General features: G+C 37.9%; 1 non-coding gene across 1 annotated transcript; it reads right to left on the bottom strand.

Moving 5' to 3' along the window:
- Positions 1–8,579: 8,579 nt before the first annotated feature.
- On the bottom strand, positions 8,580–8,761 carry LOC149302908 (U2 spliceosomal RNA). The gene has a single exon (XR_016272057.1). It is a non-coding gene; the product is annotated as a U2 spliceosomal RNA (small nuclear RNA).
- Between the last annotated feature and the right edge of the window lie 16,484 nt (positions 8,762–25,245).

Below are 25,245 nucleotides of genomic sequence, written 5' to 3' on the forward strand. Positions count from 1 at the left end.
GGTGCAGTTAATAAGCATGGTTACACACTGTTCATTGGTTCGAATAATTCTGAATGTAATGTAAATTTCACATTTGGTGGTTGCCATTTCTATTCCAATCCAAATTTTCACAGATGCCACCATCATCAGTAGATTCAGCAAGCTTTATACCACACGTCTCTTTCCAGTTGTGCTACCTCTTCATCTTCTTTGTACATACTATGCAACATATTGCACATAAAAATATCCATAATACTATCAATGAATGATAATAATAACACCTACTGTCAATAATGTAATAAAAAATGAACAATATTAATGAAATCGTGGTCACACATCTGGCATCTGGGGTCCTTGAAACAAACATCATACATCAACATGTCATAGTCCTGTGGTGTTGACATGGGTTTAGAGATGCTGATGAAAGCAACTAGTCTATGAAGAAAAAACTCTTCCATAAGTGCTTTAAGTTGCTTCTGATTTAGCACCTTATTATACAGAGGTGCAACTATATATTATTCCTAGGAATGAAGAATGAATATGTTTAGCTTTCTCATGGAGGAGTGATAGCAGCTAAATTAACCAGGAACAAAGCATGTACTGATAAATGTCCCATCCTGTCCAACATTCACCCAAAGTGAATGCATAGGACATCTAAAAAAGAAACACAGTAAGGCCCCAGTCATGGTTGACACCTAGTAGATTAGTTCGGAATTGCAGGTAAAACACAACTGCACACCAGAAACTTCTGGCCCAAAATCATGCCAGAGGAGTCCAGCATAGCAATAGTCACCCTTCACCATTGGACAGTATCCCTCCGGCTTTCCACTATCCAAATGGCTTGGTCATGTATTATTACCCTGGACAAAGAGTTTGCCTACTAAAACAATGCATCAGGAGCTCCCTTTAACAGAGTGTTTTTACATAGATCAATGCATAATTGCAATAGCCTTTGTGTATCTAGAAGCTTCCCCCTAATCTAGGAAAAACATGAAAAAATGATTTTCAAATAAGAACAACAAAAATATTCAATTGTTAGGAAACCTTTAGATAGAGATTAACTTTGCAAATAAACAAAACTTCCACTATGCCTTCCTTTCTTTGGAAGTAGTTTTTTTGCATTTCCTGGCTATATAACAAATCAGTTTGAGACTCAAAATGTAAAGTATACCTTGCAAATGTCCTTTTTGTATTCATATGGTGATTTGCTTTCTTTGGTAAGTAATATTACAATTCTACAATTAGGCATATTTTCTCTAACCCTTATCATCCATTTTAGATTATTTCTATTATTTTATTCCATGTGGGGATTAGGTGAAATAGCCAGTGATCATCTGCTTCCCATGTAAACCTACAGCCTTTAATGTCTAATGTAATTTAAAAACAGTGGGAGCTGTAATACATTTCTCAACTGATTTAAACCCAGTCCTGGTTTCTTCATCTCTGTGTTGATAGATTCTGTTCTCCTACAGTTTTCTGAAAACAGGACTTGACTAGAAATCTGTGATGAGACGCAATGAGCTTGGCAGCTGCGTGACTGATAAAGACATGGATAGAGGAAGAATAGTATGACAGCTACACACGCAGATACCAATTTACACAGTGGTTGGAGATAGAGAAAGGCTGTTAGGAAACAAAGCTTGACTCTCCCATGCCACACTGTCTCTGCAGAGTCTAGAGGGCAGATATGTCAAGGAGACTCAAATGATGCCTGATATATCCTCTTCATGTGTCAGTGGACTGCAGACTTTATGTGCCTCTTATTCTCACCATGATATTTCAGAATTCCACATTTTTCTACATGGCTCAGAGACACACCTATATACCTCATAATAGTCACTGGAGACCCACATATGAGGCAATTTTAATGTAGCTGACCCTTTGGTGGCCTGATAAATTAAGTAAGTGTTTCTTTGCCAGGAGTGAGCTGACAACATACTAGACAGAAGTCAATACTTTTCCTAACTACACAGTTAGTGAGTGCACAGCTATAGCTTCACTACTTCACTTCACTACTTCACTACTCGTTCTCTTTGGCTGTACTCTTGGCACTTTTAACTATTATCTGAGTGTTAAAAGGTTGAGGTTTGTGTTACTTTGTACCCCCCCCTACTGGATTAAAGCTGTTTTAAAGTTCCACTGGCACCCGGATCTTCTTCTGTCACACCGTATCATTTTTCTTCCTGTTACCATATCTCAGGCTTTGGACTTTAGATCCCCTTTCCCATGCTTCTTCCTCTGCCAATTCAGCCTTCACAGCTTTCACCCTGGACTTTTACCTCTCCTTACCTTCTACTGCCATTTTACCTTATTTGATGCTTTCCCTTCGTCCATTTAATCTTCAACATTTCATTAGCCTCCCCATTCTACTCTCCAGTGTTTTCTCCCTACTTTTGTGTCCCACCAAGGAGAAAGCGTTTGAATGAGCGACAGTTGGTCACTGGATTTTCCTGAGGCATCAGCAGGGGATGAGGGGAAAGTCAAATTTTGTATGAGAAACTAAAAAGAAGGGCTGATACGTGTAAATTTATGAGGCATTAATGTGGTTCTTTCCTTAAAACACACACAATTTTGTAAGGCTATATGTTGAATGGCTTCAAAATATGGCAATCATGGCATCTTCTTAGTAAGCATTGGTAGTTCGATCGAATGTAAGAAACACTTACTTTATCCAGGTGTATCCACTACACCAAATAAGCAACACTCTAAGAACCAGCAAGCATCTCAGATCATGCTATTTGTGTTTCCCTTGTAGGCTTAGTTTTTTTGCTGATGTCCATTGATACTGATGTCCATTGATGTATGTGTTCATTGCCAGTCGTATCATTTATTTTCATGTACAACTAGTGGATAATAATGTTCTATTACACAGAGTGTAGCAAACAAACCAGTGTATCACTATAAAGAAACACTGTTTTAAAGATGAAAATAACCTTTGAAGGAATGCACAGGGAAGTAACTACTCTAAAATGTCTGAAAAATTAATGGAACTATATTTACACACCTGCAACAATTTGTAATTTTAGTCTATTCTCCTTCCTGTCACTGTTTTCTGAGTTACAGGGAAAATAGGATCAGAGCAATTTAAATGAAAGAGGCAGAAAATAAAATGTCTCTCTATACACAATTTAACTGCTAGTTTGCCTTGGTACACAGGCAGTGTGTCTTCAACAGGTTGCTTGAGTCTCCCGGGGGTTTGCTTTCCTTGTCTGCTTAACGTACAAAGCTTTCAATGTGCGGTGTTCTCTGTTCCATTTGTCTGATGAAGTCGCCTTTAATGAAGAGTAATAGGGTTTTGCATTTATATCTCTTGTGGTGTTGTCACATTAACTCAGAATAGGATATGTTAATTATTTAGGGAGGGTATATGTGACAGAACTGAAAAATCCATGGAGAATAAGGTATAATTATTTGAGAAACAAGTGCAATCCCACAAATGTGTTTACAGTTTTGTATTGTGATTAGAGAAATAAGAAGGAGTATGTAGTGTGTATTGCAGGCAGTGCTTGAAATGCGATGGATGTGATGTCATTATTTCAATGGGATAGATGCAGTCTAGCAGACAGTGAATCCATTTGCTGTCCTCTATGCAAGCTATATTGCCACTGGGTATATATTTTTCCATCTCTTGAGTGCTTTTAAAATGGGTATGACACACAAAGCAGGGTACATAATTCTAGAAAAAAGATATTAGTTAAGCATAATCTTTTAGGAGCCAAGTTGAGCTCAGCTTAAATTAAACATATGATGTGGTTGGCATTTAATAAACTGAAGAAGTTGTGTTCTAAGCTAGTTGTTTGAAATGATTTATAATAATAGGATTGCTTAATTCTGTGCAACCATAGATATATTTCTAATTTAAGGTCACAATGGGTTCTGATGTGCTCCAAAATTACATTATATGGAGAAAAAAATGATCGCAATGTATAAAAATGACTGTAGCTTTTACTGCTATTGTGAGAGACTAGTGTAGATAACCATCTAATGGGCTTAATCCTGGTCTGGGAATGGGTACTTACCTACTCCCGTGTCTCGGAAGGTAACCAATGTTGGCTACCTGGACATTAAAACGTCGTAATTTGTGTATTTTTTTATGTTATTGCAACTCACTCTTTAGTAAATAAATTATGAATCTTATAAATCGCTGGAAATAGCAGGTCGATAGGAGATGGATACATTTTTGTCATCAGAATGATTGTTTGTACTTTTAAAGTATAAGAATATTGTATTAGTTACATTTATAAATTATTATTTGTATGAACGTAACAAAATAGCAGAAAACTGAAATTTATTTTTTTATTTATAATGTATCCTTTAGAACACTGAATGTTGTCGACAAAATGAGGGGGAAGAAGTATTTATCATTTCTATAAAAAATTAATACATAGAAATACTCTGGGCTTCTACATAAATACATAGAAATACTCTGTAGATCCACATACTTGAAAAAGATGTGTATGCTGGAAATCGGGGATGAACATTATAATTTGCTGATGCTTAAGGTTGGAAACCTACTACAAAGTCAGTCTACTGGTAATGGGAACGTACACTTTGAATCTGCAGTCCCACCTGGAAGTCTGCAGGCATGTTTTTTTTTTTACAGCTAATTAAACTGGCTACAGTTATAGTTCTTAACATTTAGTTTAGTTCAGTAACTCAGTTCAGTAACTTGGTGTTCAATTTACATTTACCTTGCAAAATGAAATATTTTAATTTAAGTGTAATTTAGCAAGTATAATTATTTTCTGCCATCCAAAAACTTTATTTAGTCATAGAAAGTCCATTTATTTAAACAGAGATCAAGGCCTTGCCATCATATGCCTGCTTATATTTATGATGGTATTTTGGGTATTCTCTTGATTTGAGAATAAGTGATTTAGGAATTATTTCATTACCAGTAATGCTATGAGCGGCCACAGTCCTTATTCCAGAATATTTTCAGTGATGTCATAAAATGGTGTTTCTTCCCTTTTTAACTTAGCTGACATGGTACATCCATCAACTTTCTAAAGCTTTCAAAGCCATTATCATAGACATGGAAATAAATAATTAAACCACTAGAAGCAAGAGAGTAAGGAGAAAATATGAATGAAATATCACACAAACATTCATGTTTCATTTCAATTCATTACAGTATTTTTTTTAAATAAAAGTATGTCTGCCATTCCAAACCAGTGATTAAACATGCATATATTATAATATAAAAAATATGCATAAATGCATATACTATAATCAGTATGTCAATCTAAAAATTGCCTTAAAGTGAAATTTTTGTCATGATAAATAATCTAGCTCTCCCAACATGGGTTATTCACTTGTATGTTATAGGTTATTCGACACATTATATAAAGGCAATAAAAAAATCCACCCCATTGGATTGGGGAAAAAAAACTGTTGCAAGAACATGAGTAAACGTAAGTGACCTGTGTCATCTGGCATTGGCCCACCCGGCATTTGTCTGGTTTGCCAGATGACCAGTCTGCGCCTGGTCAACCCAATAAAGGTAAAGTTGGCCTTTTAAAACACATAATAATTATAATAATAATAGCAACAATAGCGATAGTTGCCTACAACCCACTCTTTTTTTACAATAACTGTGCAATGTCATGGCTGTGGTTAGTCTATAATTATATGGCATAAAAAGCAATGATAATTTAATCTACAAATACAAATGACATTGACGTACAGTTGACATTGCAGAGGTAGCATGAATGTTAAAAGCAAATGCCTTTGGTTCTTCTGATCCCATAGCTTTATTGATAATGGATGATCAGCAGAAGAACAACTCTGACAAATTGAGAGGTTGATGTCCAGGTGTTTGTGTTCTGATCATCTGAGTTTAAAGCCAACATCTAATCTTCAAGCAGATTACTCTTAATCTTCAGAGAGCAGCCTGGTTTGCATTCAGTGGATCTTTTCACACTGTGCTCGGACAGTACCATAGTACTACACAAGTGAGAGCAATATAAATATATATGAGCTGTAACACATTAGTTACATGCTATTGTTGATAAGACTTTCCCCAGACCTAAGACATCCTAGACCCTTCATGCAGCATAACAATAAAATCCTTTGACGTTTTTATAGTTTTACAACATATGTGAGTACTAATTCTAACCCAAAACTATCTCTGTTAAGCACGACTGTGGCCCTTGGAATGTGAGCCAAAGTAGGCTTCACAGCAATCGCAGAACCTAAAAAAACATTCATCCATTGTATATGTACATATATATACAGAAGAATACTTCTTTCTTATTAATAACCCCTAATATATTCCACATCATCATGTATATTGGATATGCATATTATGTCTACAGCTATCTATCATTTATTTGGACCCTTCATTTCCCATTCCTACACTATGCTTAATGGGCTATATACCAATGAATGGCAGCTTAGAAAATAAAGTGATTGTCATGAAAGGTCTCATTAGTCTGGGCGTATGGTCCAATTTACTTTTTATTTAGTTAATGGCACTTCTAATCTCAAAACATTTTCAAAATACTGTCAAAGTCTATGATCTATACAAAAATTGGTATAATTAGCTTCAAACATATATTTTTTTCAGCGTAATACCAACTGGATATGCACATTGATATGCAATCAATCTATCAAGTTTTATCTTATGTAAAGAGGCATTAAAGTAGTTATTTTTTTCTGGTCATTTGGCCCTCTCCTAAGACATTTTGTACTTTCAGGTCCATTTGCTCTCATGGTAGGACCCAGGGCAGGCCTACCCCAGTGGACCCCACTGTGCATTTGTATGAACTGGTGGTATACTATCAAAAAGCCTTCTGTAGCTGCCACCACAAACCACCTATATTATTGATTCCCCCTTTGTAGTTTGGTCGCCTTCCAATGTGGGGCTCCAGGATATGATATCAAATCTTGGTGCTCATCAATATCAGGCAAATACAAACAATGAAGGAGGGCTCAATATTGTAGAAGTCAGTGTTGGCAGCTGCACAGACACCTGTTGTGCCATAAAGACCTCTAGTCGCAGCAGGAGTGTTGCTAGGTCTCCAAAAGATCCAGAGCCCACAGCAGATTTATTAGCAGTTGTTTCCACTTTAGGAGTGATGACCGCGCACACTGCACATACACTCAACACACAAATATTTGCAAAACATTTCTGAATTAACAAAATTCAGATTTCTTAATTTCCAGCAACCTCTGTGAAATATGCAGCCAGGTCTATATGGTTTAGACATCCTATTTTAATTCTATTATATATAAGGGCTTGCTCCAGCACTTGGGTTACACCCACAAGATTTGCCCAGATTGCATCCAAAGAACTCACCCCATACCCAGATTGCACCCACAGTGGTCTCCTCTTGATCATCCCCTTTCTCATTATCTCTTCCATTGCTTTTTACCTCAGCTTTCTCTTTGATCTTTAGCTCTCCTCTTATTTCCCTTTATCTCTCAATTTTCTCCCTATCTCTCCCATTTCTCTTTTATCTCTCCCATTTTCTTTATCTATCCCTCTTCTCTCTGAACCCCATTCTCTCCTACTCGTTCTCTTCATCTCTTCTTTTCTATCGCTTAATTTTCTGTTTATCTCTTCCCTTTCTTTTTTATCTTTTTGTTTTCTTTATTATCCCACCTTTCTCTCTATCTCTCATCCTCTTTCTCTCTTCACTTTCTCTCTCTTTTCTCCCCTTTTTCTGTATCACTACAGCCCTGAGTCTCTGAATATTTCTGAAGCTGATTCCTCTCTCAGTCCATTTCCAGACTCCAGGCTCCCCAGCAGGCAGCCAAGGCACTAAGGAAAGTCTCATAATACACAATACATGATTGCAATAGTGGCAGCTCACACAGAGAGTGTTATCTGCAGTGAATACAGGGCTCCACGTGAGATGGAGAAAGAACTGTGAGAGGGAGAGTGAACATGTGTACATATATATATATATGTTACTGTATGGTGTTACAGAGTATGTGTTAGTGTATGATGTTAGCATGTATATTTGTTGTGTATGCCGTTATCATGTGTGGTAGTGTATGGTTTTAGCATGAGTGTATGTGTGTTAGTATTTGGTGTTAGTGTGTGTGTGTGATGGTATAAGACTTAGCTGACATTCTATTGGTGGGTTTAAGTGTATGGTGTTAGCATGAGAGATAACATATGATTTTTTTTTTTTTGATTTTTTTTTTTGGAAGCCCGAGGTGCGTGCTCCTTTGGGTGCCGCATTCTGTGCACAAGGCAGCAGAAGCCAGAGGGTCGGATCTTGAGTCTCACCCCGAAGAGTGAGATTCCTTGCTGGCTTTTTTTGGAAGGGAGGAAGGGGCCAGAAGGCACCCAATCCTCCTCCAGCAAAGTCCAGGCTTCACTGCCTCTTAAAAAGAAAACAGTGTCCAAAACGTGAGTACAAAATCGTGTGCCATAGGATAGTGAGGGCCAAGCCGTGAATTTGAAAACCGTGAATTCAAAAGGGGGACAAATTAATTGGCACTCGTGAAAACGAAGTGAATGTATAAATTAAAGAAAAATAATTTAGGGACAGGCCATTGCTGGCCTGCCGGATTCAAAAATAAGAACTTAACCCCAGGACCAAAAGGTACCTGGGGAAAAGGTAGTGCTGGTAGGCCGCCAGTGAGAACGTGTGCTCACCGTGTGCAGTGGCGTGCAATACCACACACGGTGACTCCAGCATTTCTGCCAGGGCAATTCCACCTCGGGCTCCATTTGCTATCCCGAACCCTAAGGCCAGAGGATCAGCATAGTCCCCCCCTTCCCAAAGAGGAACTACACTTGATCTTAGCCAAAAGGCCGAGAAGCGATAGAAGAGAGATAACATATGATGTCAGAGGTGAAGGTAGGACTAGTGGTATATGGGAGAAGGGAAGGGGGAGAATGAGATAGAGTGGATGTATGTGTAAGTGTATTATGTTAGAGTGAGTATATTGGTGTTATAATAAGTGTATGTTTGGTAAGAGTGATGAGTAGGCTGCAACAGCTAGGGCTAACCCCACCACAAGCATGCAAGTAAGTTGAAAAGCATTATATGGTAAAAAAGAACTGCACAAAAGGTAGGTAAAAATTTTGGCATCCCACAATTACCTATTGGGTAAAGTCATTATGCACACAACAATAAATGAATTGTGGTTATTGAGTCACCATATGGCTATAAAAGTGGTGTAGGCTGTAGTGGACCTCATCGCTGAGATGCTGGCAATAACTAATCTTCAAACAACTTCATTCCATTCTTTGACAGCAGTACTTACATACTCTTATTGACATTGCTCTTGTAAATTATAGTCCACAATAGATTTTTTTCTGGTTACAAAACATTTTATTATGTGCTTCATCATTTTGAGTTTGATATTTACACTTTATGACAAATGAGATATTTGTATAATAAAACAACATCTCACTGAATTTATGTTTGCCCATTAAGGGCCCTTAAAGTTCAGGTATACTCATTTTTGGCTTCTAAAACAATATTGGTGGCTATATTTGTAGGTACGTCTATGTCAATTAATAATGTAAAGCTACTTATAACTTCTCTGGAATTTGCAAGGAATAGAAACCCATTGCTCATGGAGTATTTAAACCAAGGTACTGATTTTATTAGGCATGTATGGACATATATACCGTATTTGCTCGATTATAAGACGAGGTTTTTTCCAGAGCAAATGCTCTGAAAAATACCACTCCTCTTATAATCGAGGTAGTCTTCTAATCAGACCTCTTTCTGCTGGGGCCATGCTGCTTACCGGGCTTTGGTCAAGAGCAGCGTGTCTGCTTCTAGCAGCAGGAGAACAGGAAGCTAGCACAGTCCTCACATAACTCTGCCTCCCCCCTCCTTCCTCTGGGGGCGGGGCCAGAGAAGTTGCTCGCACAGCCGGGCCCCTGCAGAATAGTGATGGGAAGTTCGGATCATTAAAGTGAATCGGATCATTTCGATTCGTTCACTGAAATGATCCGATTCATGATCCGGATCTTCGGATCACTCAGTGTGTCTGCACGGAGTTACTGTTTTCCAGTAACTCCGTGCAGGCACACTAACGATTGGCCCCGCCCCTTTCATTATGAATCCTCCCCCCTGCCTCCAGTGATGTCAATGAAGGCAGAGAGTCGTTCAAAGATTCGGATCTTACAGGGATCCGAATCTTACAGTGATCCGGATCACTGTAAGATCCGGATCATTGTAAGATCCGGATCATTGTAAGATCCGGATCTTTGAACGACTCTCTGCCTTCATTGGCATTCTAATCATTCAGAGAATGTCACCATACTGTTATAAATAATACATTAATAATCACTGCCCCCAGGATTTACATTCCCCTTTACCTGCAACTGCACCTTAAGCTAACTTTATTAAATTAACCCTCACCATTAAATTAACCCTTAACACCCCATCAACCATGACTGCCCCTAAAATTAACCCTTAACACCCCATTAACCATAACTGCCCCCAAATTAACCCTAAACACCCCATTAAGCATAACTGCCCCTAAATTAACCCTAAACACCCCGTTAAGCATAACTGCCCCCAAATTAACCCTAAACACCCCATTAAGCATAACTGCCCCCAAATTAACCCTAAACACCCCATTAAGCATAACTGCCCCCAAATTAACACTAAAGACCCCATTAAGCACAACTGCCCCCAAATTAACACTAAAGACCCCATTAAGCATAACTGCCCCCAAATTAACACTAAAGACCCCATTAAGCATAACTGCCCCCAAATTAACCCTAAACACCCCATTAAGCATAACTGCCCCCAAATTAACCCTAAACACCTCATTAAGCATAAATGCCCCTAAATTAACACTAAAGACCCCATTAAGCATAACTGCCCCCAAATTAACCCTAAACACCTCATTAAGCATAACTGCCCCTAAATTAACACTAAAGACCCCATTAAGCATAACTACCCCAAATTAACCCTAAACACCTCATTAAGCATAACTGCCCCTAAATTAACACTAAAGACCCATTAAGCATAACTTCCCCCAAATTATCCCTAAACACCCCATTAAGCATAACTGCCCCCAAATTAACACTAAAGACCCCATCAACCATACCAATTTATTAGGTAATTTATCTGGAGTACATGCAATTAATTTAGGGGCAGTTATGGTTAATGGAGTATTTAGTGTTAATTTCAGGGGCCGTTATGGTTAATGGGGTCTTTAGGGTTAATTTCAGGGGCCGTTATGGTTAATGGGATCTTTACGGTTAATTTCAGGGGCAGTTATGGTTGATGGGGTATAAGGGTTAATTTTATGCTGATGACTGAGGGTTAATTTAATTAATTTAATAAAGTTAACTGTAGGTGCAGTTATAGGTAAAGGGGGGCAAACTCAGGGGAATCTAAATCCTGGGGGCAGTGTGAACATTATTAATGTATTTATTTATAAAAGTATGGTATCAGTGATATTCTCTGAATGATTCGAATCTCTGTAAGATTCGGATCCTTGTAAGATCCGGATCCCTGTAAGATTCGAATCATTCGACTCTTCGGTTCATTCGACTCTTCGGTTCATTCGACTCTTCGGTTCATTCGACTCTTCGGTTCATTCGACTCTTCGGATCATTCGACTCTTCGGATCATTCGACTCTTTGAACGACTCTCTGACTCTATGAGTCATCGTTCCTGTGTGAATTAATGAGCTGTAACCTGACCCCAGAGTGCTCTGCAGATGACTCACAGCTCTAGGATCAGGTTACAGCTGCATGATTCACAGACTGAACCGCTACAAACGAATCGTTCAGTCTAGTGAACCGACTCATCCGGATCACTAAAAAGAACCGGATCAAATGAACGATTCGTTCATGATCCGGACATCACTACTGCAGAAGTCTTCGAGGGAGATCTGCAGTTCAGGCAAGGGGGTGGGGGAGGGTTTTTGTGATTAATGTGTGAAGTATGTGTGATTAATGGAATGAATGAGTATTTAAATGTTTGTGAATGAGTGTGTGTGTGTGATAGCATGGATGTGTAAGGGGGGTGGTGGTGGTAGCATGGCATAGGGAGGCTGTAATCCCACTACTATCATCCCCAGGTTCCAGCATGTACTGGCTGCCTTGGCTTGATAGGAGTGTGATTGCTGTTAGCAGTAATATATATATATATATACCTCCAGAAATGCATTTTAACCCCCTATATGCCACTCAGTCCCATGATATGCCCTTTAACTTATAAGGCATATCATGGGGCAGAGGGGCATATAGGGGGTTAAAAGGCATATCATGGGGCAGAGGGGCATATAGGAGGGTATAAGACATTTCTGGAGACAGAGTGGCATATAGAGGATTAAAAGGCACATCATGGGACAGAGTGGCAAATAGGGGGGTATAAGGCATTTCTGGGGGCAGAGTGGCAAGCCTGGGGGCAGATGTGCATAACTGGAATGGGGCAGGTTGGCAAATAAAAGGAAATAAAAAAATATATATTTTTCTCAATCATAGCTTTTATTAAATATGAAAAAATAGTTTACATGAATTAATATTTACTAGTAAAACTTTTCCTATAGGGTAGTCTTATATTCAGGCTTTTTGTTTTTTCCCTAAATTAATATTTTGATTTTGGGGGGTCGTCTTATAATCAGAGTCGTCTTATAATCGAGCAAATGCGGTAATAATGAAATAGATTTTATTGTAGCTGACTGGTATACAATGTTCAGAGGTAAACACCCTGTAGCATTTAGGGTTCTCCTAATGTTTACCCTTTTTCTTTTTATAGGTTATATGTTTGTCTATATGTCCACAGAGAAATCCATGGCTTAGTAACACCAATCTCTTTTCCTTGCAGGCCCCTCTTACTTTCAGTGAGAGTGGACATTATATACTGAGCTGTCACTGACATTGAGAACACTGCTGAAAGAGCAGGAAAGAGATATGTGCCACTAAAGCAGGGGCGTCACACATGCGGCCCGCGGGCCAAATGCGGCCCGCGTGACCTCGAGGTGCGGCCCGCGTGAGATCGGCAGCCAGGATCACAAGCCCTGCCGCTTACTTGTGGGAGGGTCTATTCTCTGCTCCAGTCCTGCTTCCTCTGTGTGGAGAACGAGGGAGGCCGCGCCCCCTGCTGAAGTCTGTGAGTGGCATCGAGAGCTGTAGTAGGTAAGGGGGTGGGGGAGGTTGTTTGCATGAGTATGCCTGTGAGGGAATGAATGTGTGAATGAATGAGTATATGAATGAATGAGTGTGTGTGTGATAGCATGGATGTGTAAGTTCTGGAAACTAGGCATGATGGGACTGTGATTGCTGTTAGCAATCACACTCATATCATGCTAAGTCAGCCAGTACATGCTGAAACCTGGCTAGCTGCCCCCCTTGTGTATTGATGCTGCCAGCAGTATGGGGTCTGCACTTACAGCCACCCTGTACCAGCAAGTACTGGCTGACTTGGCATGATAGGAGTGTGATTGCTAACAGCAATCACAGTCCCATCATCAGGTTCCAGCATTTACTGGTTGCCTGGGTATAAAAAGAGTGTGTTTGCTGTCAGCAATCACACTCCTATCATGCCAAGTCAGCCAGTACATGCTGAAACCTGGCTAGCTGCCCCCCTTGTGTATTGATGCTGCCAGCAGTATGGGGTCTGCACTGGCCACCCTTTACCAGCATGTACTGACTGACTTGGCATGATAGGAGTGTGATTGCTAACAGCAATCTGCTAACAGCAGTCACAGTCCCATCATGCCTAGGTTCCAGCATTTACTGGTTGCCTGGGTATGAAAAGAGTGTGTTTGCTGTTAGCAATCACACTCCTATCATGCCAAGTCATATTGTTGATTTTTTTGTCCAATTGTGGTGTGTTACTTTTAATAAAAGTGTGGTTACACACTAAAATTGGACAAAAATTACTGGTACAATGCCCAGCCAACCAGTACATACTGGAATCTGGGTATGCCTGAGATTGCTGTTAACAATCATAATATATAATTGTTTGTACAATTTTGGTGTGTAACTTACTTTTATTAAAAGTGTGTGGGGGGTCATTTTCGGTTTTGGCTAAGTGAACCCTGAATTTTCGGTTTTGGTCCAGAATTTTCATTTCGGTGCATCCCTAAAATATGTACAACTATTTCATTTTTACTTATCCAGAATCCTGAATTTGTAGGCACAGAAATCCCAGAAATCAGTGAGAGGAAAAGTAAAGGTTTTGTGTCATTTACTTTATTTTAATCTGCATATCTTATTAAAGGCCATATTTTCTCTCAGTGAAAAATGAGTGCGGCCCGTGCACGTATACAATTCTGATGAAGTGGCCCACTGCAGAAAAAACTTGGACACCCCTGCACTAAAGTATACTTCCCCTGCTTACTCAATAGATGTTAAGAAAATGGACTACAGAGGGCGCAGAACAGATGCTCTTGGGTTTCAGTGCTACTACACCTCATGTTAATTTGTCACGTCTTAAAAAAAAAACAACTGAAAATGTTTGGAATTTCTGGTGGAGAGTCCACAGAAAGGACACTTCACTTTAAAGGGGTCAATGGTGTAATCAGCTTAGACATAAGGCTTAGGTCTGAGGAGAGACCATCCCTTTTTTGCAAACCTAATTGTCCAATAAAGTCAAACTCATCTGTGTACTGCTTACTTAATTGGCTGCGTACTGCCAACAGCACAGGCTCCATAGCAACCTCTAAAGACATTATAAACATTTCACAAACCCAGTTAGAACCAGCAGAAATTTCACTATTGGCTAAAGGCCTAAAATTCGCACCTAATAAGGGCCCCAACGGTTTTAACTTGTTTATAGATACCCAAAAATTCCTTAGGAAATTGACCGTAAAACGTTTTTTTCTAAAAAAAGAACTAATGCAAGTTGAGAATAATGATAAAATTATATCAGATTCATTCACACATACGCCATTTAGACCTAAATCAACATTTTATCCAGAACACGAGAAAAGTGAACATATCCAAGTGTTTTCGGATATGCTGCTTCAAGAATTTGAAAAAATTGAAGCTAATAGAAAACGAAAATTTAATACATCCAAACAAGAACAAGAGTCTTTAAAAAAACTGAAAGATAAAAAACAAATAGTCGTGAAACCTGCCAATAAGGGGGGTGCCATAGTCATCATGGATAGGTCTTATTACCTAAAAGAAGCTTTCCGCATTTTGGGTGATGAGACTACATATCAAAAATTATCTGGTAATCCCACTAAAGTCTTTCAAGTGGAGATCACGAAAATGTTACAAAGAGGAAAAGATGATAAGATCTTGAATATGCATGAATTTAATTTTTTGAAAATAGAGTCTCCCAGGGTGGCTGTTTTTTACTTCTTACCAAAAATACACAAAAATGCTTTATCGCCACCCGGTAGACCCATTATCAGTGGGATCAATTCTTTGACTAGCAACATCTCTCAGTATGTTGACTCTTTTCTACAGAGATATGTATGTATGATTCCATCATACATTAAAGATACGAAACATATACTCAGTATATTAGAAAAAGTCCAATGGCAACCTGACTACTTATGGGTAACGATCGATGTATCGTCTTTATATACTGTCATCCCTCATAATCTGGGAATAGAAACCATAAATAAGGTTTTACAAAATGACATCAGTATGAATGATCTACAAAGTCAATTTATTTTAGATTGTATTAGCTTTATTCTCAAACATAACTTTTTCTGGTTCGAACATTCTTTTTATTTACAACTCTGCGGCACCGCCATGGGGACCAAGTTTGCACCAAGCTATGCCAATTTATATGTGGCAGATTGGGAAGCCAACTCCATCTGGGCCCATAATCCGTTTGGTGCAAATTTGGACCTCTGGCGGCGCTACATTGATGACATTTTAATAATTTGGAAAGGATTGATGGGGGAGCTTAACGATTTTCTGCTTTTTGTGAATACCAATAACTATAATCTGCAGTTCACTTCCTTTATCGACAAAATGCAAATCAATTTTTTGGACCTCACACTTTATATACAGGATAATAAAATACAATCAAAAACGTACTTTAAGCCCACTGATGGGAATAGCTATATTGATTTTTCTAGTTGTCACCACCCCCAGTGGTTGCACAACATACCAAAAGGGCAATTTGCCCGCGTACGTAGAAATTGCACTGAAGAAGAGGATTTCTCCATTCAAAGTCAGATACTTATAGACAAGTTTAGAGAAAGAAAATATCCTGATAAGCTATTATATGATAGCTTTAAAGCTGTAAAGGATAAGAAAAGGGATTCTTTCCTGCAAGACAAAAAAGACAAAACGGCGAGAAAGTTTGATTTCGCCTTTTTGACCAAGTATAATGACAAGGCTTATGATATCAAAAAGGCTATAGCAAAATGCTGGCCTATTCTAAAGCAAGATAATATTTTAAAAGATCACTTACCTTTAAAGCCTAGTGTCATATATAAAAAATCTGAAAATCTGAAATTAATACTGGCCCCCAGTGTCTTGCCAGAATTAAAAGAGACAAAAGAGGAGGAACATTTTCTCTTCAAGAAAAACCCTGGTTTTTTTCGCTGTGGAAAGTGCAAACTTTGCACAACATGTCATCAACAAAGCAAAAAAACCACTAAATTTAGGTGTACAAACACCAAGAAAGAATACACAATAAAACATTTTATCCATTGTAGGTCCAAAAATGTGATATATATGCTTGAATGTGGATGCGGTACTCAGTATATTGGTAGAACGACAAGGGAATTAAAAGTGAGAGGTTTAGAACATCTGGGTGGTATACGTAATCAAAATCTTAAACATAGTATCCCGAAACATTGTAACCAGTGTAGAGCCTTCTCTTTACCACATTTTAAAATCATAGGTATTGATGTCATCTTGCCTCATTGGAGAGGAGGAGATCTTCAACAAAAATTAGCACGTAAGGAGACAGAGTGGATCTTTAAATTCCAAACCCATAAGAAAGGGGGATTAAATACAGACTTAGACATCCTAGCCTTTATGACATAAAAAAAAAATAAAAAAAATAAAAAATAAAAAAAAAATAAAAAAAAATATATATATATAAATACACTTACTCACCTCTTGCATGTTTTTCTATAAGGGGATGTATCTCTTTTTCAATTTACACTCCTCCAGCACTTTCTATTAACTTTTGCACTTTAGACATAATGAATTATGTATAAAAATATTGATAAAGCACTTTTCTATATATAGGATTTTTCTATTTATATGATAACCCCTATATTTTACATATTACACCCAATGATCTAAGGGTAATGAAATATGATAAAAATTATAGCACTTCAAATTGGCACTTTATCAATATTTGTACTTTATTTAAATAGTAATTTTATTTAAATAGTGATATCTGTAATGTTTTCCTTTTTTAATGAATTTCTTAATAATGTATTTATTGATTCTATCCTTCAAATATTCTTCTCTAAAAAATCATGGCCGTAGATTTAATATATTTAAAACAATCTCTTTGATAAAATTGATTAAAAAATAATCCTTTATAAAAATTGATTTAATTTTTTTTTATATATAATTTTTATACAATTTATATATATGTTTTAATGTTAGTTTCCTCTTTTATCAAATTTTAATATATCTTATAAAATAAAAATTAATGTTTTATGTATAATCTTAAAAAAGACAGATGATCTTCTGATTTAAAGATTTTATTGAAGAATATTCGCAAATGATATATAGAGTTATAATAAGACATTGTTCTGTTTTTATACTTTATATATATATTTTTTGCCGCGATCAACTCCGCGATTCGAATCCGTTTTCGTAAGTGCGAGTGTGCACCAGGAGCCGGAGAACGTTATACGCGATCATGTAATCGCGTACACGATGTCAATGACGCGAGGACAGACAAATAGCCGGATTGGATGCGTGATGACGCAAGACGCTTGCAACCCGGAAATAAATGTATTTATTCCAGACACGGACTCGAAGCACTTTACTTTTTCATTTGTTGGACTACAAATTCACGTTAAAACCGAATTTTCTCCTGAGGAAGCCAGTAGAGTACTGGCGAAACGCGTTGAGAGATATTATCCTGAGAGAGTATCCCACACAGTGGATCCGGGACTTTGGTTCACCTGCGCTTTTGCACACTATGATTTAGTTGTGCCTGTAATAACTGTAAGTGTATCCAGACCTCCCTCTCCTCGGATTAGTTAAGATATTGCACCATTTGTGGTCTTTTTCTATTTTTATAGATTTTAGAAGATATTAAATTCTGCTATTACCGACCCTTGATGAGCCTGATTTATTCAGCAAGTTTGTGAGTGGATCTTACACCCCTTTTTTTATTTTTAATTTTGCATACATATTGCACTATTGGTGTTGTTTTTTGTTTTCTCCCCATGTATATGCGCTCCTTGGTCGTCATACAGGCTCCATAGCATGCAGAATCCACTGTCTGCACAGGGCTCTGGGATATGACATCATATCCCATCGGTTAGCAAAGACAATGGCAGAAAAGAGGTGAGTGTGAGGAGGGAGCAGGGGTGCTGCTGTGGATCAGGCCTAGGATAGCCCCCAGTCTGATTGTTAGTAGTGGATCCTTATCCTCTTGTGTTACTTTGGTACAGGCTTTGATCACTGGTGCACTTCTTCTTTATCACTGCTGAGGCCAATTAAATCTACATTTTTACAAAGCTGATGTTTATTTCTTTTACGGTCCTTTATGCATGCACATAGCTTGATGAGAACATGATTATACTACCTTCACCAGGGCTAATGAAAACCTTCGAAAAGGCTCAGGTGCTTGCAGTCATTGCTGAGTTGTGTTTCCAATACCCTGCAGGATTATTATCCCTATAAATTTCACTGTGTGTACTTAAAGGCAGGCTGTATTAACTGTACATATTATTAATAAATCATTTACATCAACCGAGCAAACAAATTCCATTTATGCTTGTATAATTAATGTGTATAAATAAATGCAAAATGTTTTTCGAGCACCATCCTGTAAGCTTTCTGGGATTTGTAGTCCACTCCTTTGCATTATTCTACTTCTGTTATAAAAAATATTAGAATAAAACAGATATTATTTGCACAGATTACTTTCATATAGAATACTGATATAAGGCATGATGCAAGTTATCAGGCATAAATCTTGTGAATGTCAGAGCTACTGGCAAAAACATAAAGGATAAAAAATATTGAAAAACAAAAAAATATTTATTTGGTAGCGGTGTCATTTTTAATATGGTAACACTAATTACCAGAGCATTAACTCTCACAATATATAATTAGTTCATATAATATATTACAAATTAACACAAAATGGTCCCTACAGTATACATTACATTACATTACATTTATTTAAATAGTGCCAGCAGATTCCTTAGGGCTTTACAATCAGAGTTGGTAGAATAAATTTAAAAACAATAACAAACTGATACAAAAGAAGAAGCAGGTCCTGCTCTTGTGATCTTACAATCTAGTTAGTTGATGGGGAAATGAAACAGTAGGAGAGAAATGCTTGGAATAGGATGAGTTTGTTGAGTCAGGATGAGCTGTAGAGGTTGTTGGTTGTTTAGATGGCTTAGACAGGATCCTGGCTGAGACTGTTATAAGGAAAGGTTGTATGCTTCTTGTAAAAGGTTTTCAGAGTTCTTTTGAAATTTGCATACGAGGAAGAAAATCTGACAGAATGGGAAGGGAATTCCACAGAAGGGGCACAGCACAGTTGAAATACTGGAGGCAGGAGGGAGGAAAGTCAGAACCAGTTACTAGGGAGTTGCAATAATTCATGCAGGATATCCCAAGGGAGTGGATTAATATTTTGGAAGTTTCTTGTGTGAGCATTGGGCAAATTTGGGAGATTCTTTCACGTAAAGATAGCACCTGAAACTAACTAAATAACTTAAAATAAGTAATTTAAGTACTTTGCAGACACAGATGGACTGCGTTGGACACTTCCACAGACTACTATAAGTTATTGGAGGAGATATCTAATGCATCTGACACACAAAGCTTGTGGTTACAAGACATTATGTGATGACAATACAGGTCACACAAACATTACCAGAAACACACATACACACACAATGACATATTCAGATACAAACCCACAATAACATGCAGAGACACAATAACTTACCCAGACACACATTAAAATGCACTCGCGCCACTCACTTACCCTGCCTCAGACTATTATTCAATGTAGCAGAGCTCTGAGTTTACGTAACGTTACTTAACCTAGATTCATCTTCCTTTTAGTGGTCTTCGTTTTAGTAGTTGGAACGCCATTTTTTTTACATATATGGCAATATTTATAACGCCTAGAAAGATGGAGCAGTGAAAAAGTCATACAGAGTATGACTCACAGAATTTGTTTACTGCCATGCACATTTTAACCCTGTACACTGACATCCACAGTCACACACATTGTTATCTCTCTTATTATCTCCCCCCATTTCTCATTACCTTTCCCTTTTTCCCCATCCCTCTTCTTTCTTATTATATCCCCCTCTCTCCATTGTCTTCATCTCTCCTCTCATTTCTCTTTAGCTATTCCATTTCTCAGTAGCATATTTTCCCCATTCTTTTACCTTTCTCCCTCTGTTCATCCACCTTTCTGCCTCTGCTTTTTTCTTATTTATGTCCTATGCCACAGTTTGGGAGCACAAGGTCTGTTTCTTTTTATGTATAGTGCATCACATAGTATGAGTAATATGTAGGGAAAAAAACAGAAAATATTTGCACAAATTAAGTGCCATTGATGGAAAAACTTTTTTTCTCAACTTTTCCTACCTTACAGCTCTCCCTTTCCTCATCCATAGCTCTCCCTTTTCATTTTTCATTCTCCCCTACTCAATCTCTACCTCCTCAGCTCTACATATCTCCTTATCTCTCATACCCCCCACCTGGCTTAAAGTCCTGTCATCAGTGTCACTGACATTCTGTGTGCAAGCTGCTGCACCTCTACTTTGGGGTCATGTTACATTTTGTCTCCCTGCTGGGCACATTAGGCATGTCTCATTTTGAAAAAAACAAAGGACAGCCCTGATATTTCACATATGACTGCCATACAAAGCAAATAGTTATATAGTTGCATTTCTCAGAGAAATTATGTCTACATTTCACGAGAAGTCAGAATAATTCCTCAAGCAATAATTGGCCCGTACCTCTGAATACCCTTTCTTGCCAACAAATTATCTAGATGGCAAATATTTGCTTATGAATTACAATAGATTTGCAGTCATTTATACAGATTCCATAAAACTTCATGATGGCATTCGTATTATGGCAAAAGAACATGCATGCTTCAAATGTTTCCATGTTATAGGGGTCATCCTACTATCACTGGCTGCATGATAGAATATATTAGATTTTTTTTGAATAGCTGTTAATAAGATGAACTGACTCTCTCAAGTGAATATATCACAACTTTGTGATTTCAAATTTCATATTCATCTCTAATGCATTTTAATTTCTACTGTATCTGACATTCTCATATGATATAACGATATAACTAACTAGGGACAATGCCTTTTGTTCAAATAACCTTCAGCATTTATGCAATATTTATGCAATATTTTAATGTTAGAAGAACCTCCAATCTTCCAATGACACCTTAGACTAACATGACTACAGAAATATGGCCAGGGACATGCTAAGGCAGGTGGAGTAGGTGCATGGCACCAAGGTTCCCCAGTAACATAGGAATCTAGTGAGGTCACATAATGCGTGTTATGTGACCCTGAAGTAGTCACTCAGCAGCTCACATAGAGACTATTAGCTGCACTGAAAAGAGTTCTCCACATGAGGTAAGGTGCACTAAAGATGAGAGAGGGTGGGAAAAGAGGGAGAGTGAGAGAGAAAGTGTGCGTAAGTGTATGGTGTTAAGGTGAGTGTGTGTGCTTGTATGTGTTTGAATGTATGCATGTGAGTGTATAGTTTGTAAGCATATGGTGTTGGTGGTCTTAGAATGAGTGTGTGTTAGTATTTGGTATTAGTGTGGGTGGGTGTTAGTATATGGTGTTTGTATGAGTGTGTGTCAGCATATGGGGTTACAGTGTCAGTGGAGCCAATAGTTAGTGGCCCCTGGGGCCAGGGAAAATGAACTGGACAGGGAGAGAAGTAGAGACGTGTATAGGTTTAAGTATATGGTGTTTCAGTATGTAGTTGTTAGTATAGGGTATTAGAGGGTATATTCATGTTATTATGTGTTTTAGTTAGTGGGGATGGGCAGAAGAAATACTACACACAGACACCACTAACCCTATGCTCACACCTGAAGCTAGCTGCTTATATGTGGCAATGAAAATTCTCAGCACCTGTACTTTTTACTGTTTATTCAGTAATCATGCAATTCTGCCCATATTCCCATGTCTTGGGTAGGTATATGAGCTATTGATGGTTTATGCAAATTATGTTGAAATGGCAATATGGTACATTGTTTTAATGTAAAATGTTATCCCCTGTCATGATAGGAATACATTTTGCTTCCTGGCTCTTACAAAAATGACATCTTAAATATTTTATCTAGATCCAATATTCAATATAGACTTCTCCAGTCATGCCCCAATGCTTGTCGTGTCTACTGTGATTAAAATTAGGAAGTGACACCCAGTAGTTTGACACCCAGTAGTCCTCATCATTTAAGCTACACATACAGAAAATTTCAGTGAGATACTGAGACATAAATTGATACATAATAACTATGGTAGTAGTATGCTATTTATAACTAATTTGATTTATTTTTCAAGTTTACCTTGAAAACTTTATGACAATATCTCTACTATCTGTATTAGTGTCTTATATTCTTATAACATAGATATTTCTGGATAAAGAAGAATTGTTATTCTTATAGTTTGCCATAATTAATACCCTACTTGAATACAGGTGCTTTTTAACGGTTATATTCCGACAAGTTGTAATTTCCTTAAACAGGTCAAAACAACTGTTTACTACAACTCTAAAGATATTTTGTGATGAGGTCTAAGGGCTAGCTTATTTTTATGATTTTCACATATGGAGAGCCATTACGTGGAAAATAATGCCGCCATTATGAAAAATAGGAAATCTAAAATAAAGATTGTCTTTATTTCATTTTATTCTGTTCTTTCCCAATTTTTATTGTGAGAAGACTTCAATTAACTTTCTGGCCTTTTTTCAATAGCTGCAAATTAATTTGCAAATGTATTTAAATCGTGTAAATGATGTGCTCTAGAAGGCACCGTCACTATTTGAAAAGGACATGTCAAATTAAGCATAGCAATACACTGCCAATGTTTATGACTAGCTAAAGGGGAATTTTCATCTTTTAGACAAACACTGTGACTCCTTATCACATTGCCTTGTGGTAAGCAATAGAATGACTCTGCTGGACACCCTGACTAATGGAAGTCTATGGAAGAACCTTTGCTATAAAGAATCAGCTCAGTCTAGTGTGGGCAGGTGTTTGAGCAGACAAAGTCTCCAAGAGTATCATATGACTGACAGTAATGACATCCTCCAGGTCTGCTTTATTGAATTTATTCAGACACAAAACGTACCTATTATACACAAGATAGACTGAAACACAGTATATTGACAACTTAACCAATTATATACAGGCATAACATGTGCGTACAGTTAATACTAATAAAACAGTATTTTTGTTTCATTTTTGGTCCATTTCAGACAAGGTATTCCATTTCCCGTCCTTTCATTTTGGGGGAAATTCTGAGGACTTTTTTAATTTTGAAATAAAATTACTTGTCACTCATTCATTCTCTCTCAATGTCTCCCTGCCTTCTCTGACAACCGTTTCTCATTCATCTTCTCCACTGGTTTGCTTCATCTGCACCATTTCTTCTGGCTCTCTGCTGATGTCTTCATTATTTTGGCCTCTTCCACCTACTTCCACATGACAATAGAGCCACTGTACACAGGGACATTTATGAAAGTGTATGGTGTTAGAACAAATGGATGTTAGAGTGAGTTTGCTTGAGTATATACATGTGTTTTAGTTATAGGGACATTGAAGAAATACTGTGTCCAGATGAAGTATCACTTGCTACTGTCTCAGATAGTAACATGCTCCTTACTTAAGATATAGCAGTTCCTAGAAAACCCCACAGTGTCCTTAATACAACACATTAGGTGTCAGACTTTTTCTGGGAGTCCACACAAAACTGAATGGTGGGAGAGGAACTTCCTTTGAGGTACTTTTCCAGGGATATCAGCAAAGGCTGGGCAAAAAGATTCTGCCACAACAAATGTAGTGAAGCCTCCTTCACCACAATGCACTATGGACATTGTCTAAAACTGCAGAAATGCAGAAATGATGCAGAAATGTCCATAAGGTGACACCTCCCTTAATGGTTAGCCATTCCATGTCCGTTTGTCAATTAGTCAGCCTGCATGATGCAATTTTAGTCTAAACAGTCTCTGCTGTGGCAGGGGGTCTTGGAATCTGATCCATCGTGTACTGGGCTCTATTGAACTTATGGATCACCCTAAGGGACTACAAGTCTGGTTTAACTTCCTCCAACTGATGTCATCACGAACATGATAACATCCAGGTAAAACCAGGGTGCATTCTAGTTGCAGTAGGCCCATTAAAGACTCCTCTACAAGGGCAGCAAACAAAAGCGAGACATGGAGTTTCCAATAAAGCCATTTATGATATTTCTCATAGACTTTAACACATAGCTGCACACAAACGAGGCTCTCAGAATTTAACACAATTGTACATGAGTGTGCTCTTCACCCCACATGAGGTAGAAAACTGTGTTGGTCAACCGACTGTAACCAGCAGAGCCTATGTCTAGGACAGACAGATACAAGTGAAGAAATTTGTTTTTTTTCCCCTCAGTTACGAGGTCTCTGAAGCGCCATAATCCAGCATTCTGTTTGACTTTACTCAATAAGCCTTCTCAGGATTGCAAGGAAATGCCATCTCTCTGGGGTATTCATGAAGGTGAAAGGCAGCAAGTTTTAAGGCAGGTCCCAATGTCCAAAGATTACGGTCTCTGAATTCCTGCAGTTAACCTTTCCAGGTCTGCAGATAAAGGAAGTCTATTGGCAGAAAACAGGTAAAGCTAAGATTTTGTCAATGCTATCCTACATTACAGAACTGTGTTTTAAGTTCAATGAGAAAATTATTTGTTTCTAGTAGGCTTCCTCCATAAATGTAAGTGATTATATGTGTTAATAAACCATCCTGCTCTAAATTCGAAAATGTACAATGCTGCCAGAGAACCGCAGGAATTCTAGTTCGTTATGTACAGTTATGAGGGCTCACTTATTCGCAGATGCCTGCTACTCTAGACATATAATTGAACAATGAACATAACACAGGTTTGGAATTGCTTGAGCCAGTGACAGTTTGGAATTGCAAAACATAAGTTCTTTTTACATAA

This window comes from Sceloporus occidentalis, unplaced genomic scaffold, assembly GCF_023333645.1.
Source record: "Sceloporus occidentalis isolate IW3139 unplaced genomic scaffold, rSceOcc1.0.p SCAF_16, whole genome shotgun sequence".
Taxonomy (NCBI): Eukaryota; Metazoa; Chordata; class Lepidosauria; order Squamata; family Phrynosomatidae; genus Sceloporus; species Sceloporus occidentalis.